The sequence below is a fragment of the Neovison vison genome, chromosome 5 (assembly GCF_020171115.1).
Source record: "Neovison vison isolate M4711 chromosome 5, ASM_NN_V1, whole genome shotgun sequence".
Classification (NCBI taxonomy): domain Eukaryota; kingdom Metazoa; phylum Chordata; class Mammalia; order Carnivora; family Mustelidae; genus Neogale; species Neogale vison.
The window spans coordinates 73,239,759-73,244,499 of NC_058095.1; positions in this window are offsets into that span (position 1 = coordinate 73,239,759).

Here is a 4,741-nt window from a genome sequence, read left to right on the forward strand (position 1 = left end):
TTTTTCCTCAAGTGTCCCACCAGAAGACGGATTCCAGAGGAGAGTCCTAGGGATGGGTGACTGGATAACCCGACTGCTGATTTAGAATGGGTACCTAGGGACATGGCAAGTCCTATATGCTGGTTACTTGTCCAGCCACTGAGAAGCCTTACTTGAGGACAGGGCTCACGCTGAGTGTCACAGTGTGAGTTTGTGCCCAACCTGGCCCTCAAGCATGGGTGGGGCCTCACGGACCAGGCTGGTTTCTCCTAATCTGAACATTAAACAACATGCTAACCACATGGTTTCTTGCCATGCAGAAGGAGGATTTCTGATTTCTGCATCATGTTCAACCTAGGGCTGAGATTGGAGATAAGGTCTAGGTTCTGAAGCCTGAAACCTGAGGTTGGGAAGAGATGACGATATAAGGCCATGGTCTGCTCCGATGTGCTCAGTGTGTGGTCAGCTTTTTGGGTGTCGGTCGGGAGGTCCAGACACAGGTTCTATCAGACAGGGCATTAGTGCCCAGCATAGACTGTATAAATGGGGTACAGTCGAGTGGCGTGTAGGTTGATCCTCATTTGGGGTTTCTTGGTAGCCCCATAGGGCAACGTTTTTCTTCTGGGGGGCAGGCAGAGTGCTGCATTGTGGCTCCAGAATTCTCAAACTGGAGGGCTTGTGGGCCAGAATTGTGAGGACGGAAGTCTGAGAACACAAGTTAGGCTTTGGTTTCGGGGTGAAGGCACGGCAGGCACACTCTGCAGAGCCGAATCGAGATCTCGTGCATCTGAACTCAGGGCATGGATCAGTTTTTGGCTCAGGTTGGAGTTTCTGTACATGATGGCCTCTTCATGAAGGGGGAGGTTCTCAAGAGTCCATGTAGGTATTCCCACAATGGGAGTTGTGAGATGCTACAAACAGCAAGGATTCCTTCCGTAGGACCCTCGAGAACTGTTGGATGATTTCTGGAGGTCCCATACGGAACGACTCCAGAGCAAGATTCTAAGGATGGATGCGTGGAATGCCCGCCTCACATTCCAATTATTTCCTAGCAACAAGGCAGGTTTGATCTGCTGGCTCTGAGGGAGCAACCGAGGTGGGTGAGTTGAAATGGACTCTCCTGAGCATAGGTCATATTGTGCGTTTGTGTCCATGGAGACCTTGGAGTGGGGCAGTGGATCCGGAGCCCTGAAGGATTTCCCCAACCAGAGATTTTGACAGAGCTCCAAAGATTATGTTTCCGATGTGGAGTCAAGATTTGTTCTGATGGGTGCCTCTGGAAACCCCCATATGTTGGTATTGGAAACCAGGCCTCTGAGGAGAGATGCCTGGAAACCAACACAATGGATCTGATTACGGCCTAGGCGCCTGTCCATTTCAATCTTTTTCTCTGTGGACATCTGTCCCCAGTCTGTGTGGAGCTAGCTGCTCAGTTGCTGTCAGATTGCCCCTGTTTGTCCCGGGCAGCCTACAATGTTGGGATGGCCAGGGGAACTTTGGAGTTCTTACAGTTGTGGCCAATGGAATGGGCAGAATTCCGTTTGAGAGGGCAGGCACAGCCCTGAGTTGTGGCTCGAGGGGCCCCAGCCTGGAGGGTGTGTTGGCCAGGGCTGGGGGAACAGAAGTCTGAAAACAGCAATTCGGCTTAGGTTTGGGGACATTGGTATGGCAGGCCCGATCGACAGATCATGAGAATTCTTCGGGATATGAACAAAGGGTGAGAGTGAAGCACTTGCTCAGGTTTTTGTCTGATTTTGTGTCAATTATGGCCATGGAATGTCGGGGTGGCACCAATCAGAACAAATTAGGGGAAACCTCCAACATCCCCATGGCTATCCTAAGAGTGTAGGCCGCCAGAGACAAACAGGGGCTATCTGCCACCAGCTGAGCAACTACCTCCACTCAGACCCGGACATATATATCCCCAGAGAAGAAGATTGAACCGGACAGGCCCCTAGGACCTCATCAGATCCATTGCTTTGGTTTCCAGCCATCTTTCCTCAGAGGCCTGGTTTCCAATAGCAACATATGGGGCTTTACTGAGGCACCCATCAGAACAAATCTCGTCTCCATATGGGAATCTTGCACGTGGGAGCTGTGTCAAAAACTCTGGTTAGTAGAAACATTCAGGACCCTGGTGCCACCACCCCATTCCAAAGTCTCGATGTACACAAACCCACATTATGACCCATGCGAAGGAGAGTCCATTTCAGCTCAGCGCCCTTGGTTGCTTCACCAGAGCCAGCAGATCGTACCTGTATTATCGTAAGGAGACAAATGGAATGCTAGGGGGGCAGCCAGGCATCCATCCTTAGAACACTGCTCTGGAGTCATCCCTCTGGGATGTCCTGGATCCAACCAACAGGTCTCAATGATCCCACAGAAGGAATCCCTGAGGATTGGAGAATCTCACAACTCCCATCGTGGGAAAACCTCCATGGCCTCGTGATCCCCCCAACTTCATGAAGGGGCCATCCGGGACAGAAACTCCAACCTGAGCGATCGTCTGATCCTCGCCCTGACTTCAGATGCACGAGATCTCGATTCAGCTCTGCAGAGTGTGCCTGTTGTGCCCTCGCCCCGAAACCTATGCCTAGCTTGTGTTCTCACACTTCCATCCTCAGACACTTGGCCCACAAGCACTCAGGATGGCAATTCCAGAGCCACAATGCAGCACTCTGCCTGTGCTCCAGAATATAAACGTTGCCCTATAAGGCTACCAATAAATCCCAAATGAGGACCAACCTTCACACAACTTTACTGTACCCCAATTATACAGTCTACCCTGAGCACTAATGCCCTGTCTGACACAGCCTGAGCCCAGACCTCCCGACCAACACCCAGACATCTGGCTGCACACTGAGCACATCGGACCCGCCATAGCCTTAGGTCATCATATCTTCCCAACCTCGTTTTTCAGGCTTCAGAACCTAGACCTTAACTCCAATCAAGGACCAGGGGTGAACGTGATGCAGAAATCAGAACTACTACTTCCCCATGGCCAGAAACCTTGTGGTTGGCATGTGGTCCAACGTTCAGTGTGGTTGAAACCATTGTGACCCATGAGCCCCGCCCAGGCTTGAGGGCCGCTTTGGTCACAAACACACACTGTGATCCTCAGCGTGAGCTCTGTCCTCAAGTAAGGCCTCTCAGTGGCTGGACCAAGAGATGGCATATTGGGCTTGCCATGCCACTAGGCCCCAATTTTTAACCGTAGTTCGGGTTGTCCATTCGCCCCTCCCCAGGGCTCTGCTATGGAATCCCTCTTTTGATGGGACACCTGAGGTAACTAAACTGAAAGGACTCCTCCCTTCCCACAGATTGACTCAATACAATTGGGATCAGGCCAAATCCACAGAGAGGAAGACTCGTCCATGGCCCTTGAGGTTTCCCCAATATTCCACGGTCATCATTGTCACAAAATCCAGAGACAAAAGCCTGAATAAGTGCCTCACACTTGCTCTTTCTTCAGATCCCAAAGAGTTCTCCTCACGGTCTGTAGATCGGGCCTGCCTTACCTATATCCCCAAACCTAAGCCGAGTTTGTGTTTTCAGGCTTCTGTCCCCACAGTCCTGGCCCACACACTGCCAGACTGGGGCCCCTGGAGCCACACATCCGGTCTGTGCCTGCCCACTCCACGGCACTTTTGCCACTTCCATTGTCCATATTCCTACAAATTAGGAGAAGCCTTCATAGTCCCTGAGACCATCCCAATAGTGAAGGCCGCCCGGACAAACAGGGGAGTCTGACACCGCCTGAGCAACTACCTCCACACATACCATAGGCAGATGTCGCCAGGGAAGAAGATTGAACAGGACAGGCCCCTAGGCCCTAATCGGATCCATTGCTGTGGTTTCCAGGTATCTCTCCTCAGAAGCCTGGTTTCCATTACCAGGATATGGGGGTTTCCTGAGGCATCAATTAGAACAAATCTTGTCTCCACATGGAAAACGCTTTTTGGAGATATCTCAAAATATCAGGTTAGGAGAATCGTTCAGGGCCCGAGTGCCACCGCCCCATTCCAAGGTCACCATGGACACAAATCCACATTAGGACCCATCCGCAGCAGATTCCATTTCAACTCAGCCCCCTTGGTTGTGCCCCCAGAGCCAGCAGATCAAACCTTTCTTGTCACTAGGAGACGACTTCAATGTGAGGCGGGCCGCCAAGGCATCCATCCTTAGGACTGTGCTCTGGCGTCGTTCCATATGGGATGTCCTGGAGCCATCCAACAGGTCTCAATTATCCTGCAGAAGGAATCCTTGAGTTTTGGAGCATCTCACAACTCCCATTATGGTAAAACTTCAATGGCTTTGTGATGCCCCCCCCCACTTTATGAAGATGAAATCATGGACAGGAACTCCAACCTGAGCCAACGTCTGATCCTCGCCCTGACTTTGGATGCACGAGATCTCGATTCAGCTCTGCAGACTGTGACTGCCTTGCCCTCGCCCTAAAACCTAAGTCTTATTGTGTTCTCAGACTTCCGTCCTACACTCCTCGCCCCCAAGCCCTCATGTTTGGCAATTCTGGACCTACAATGCAGCACTATGCCTACCCTCCAGAAGAAAAATGTTGCCCTATGGAGCTTCCCACACACCTCAAATGAGGATATACCTACACGGCACTCTACTGTACCTAAATTACATAGTCTAACCTGGGCACTAATACACTGTCTGACACAACCTGAGCCCGGACCTCTTGACCAACACCAGACAGCTGACCACACACTGAGCACATCGGACCTGCCAAGGCCTTAGC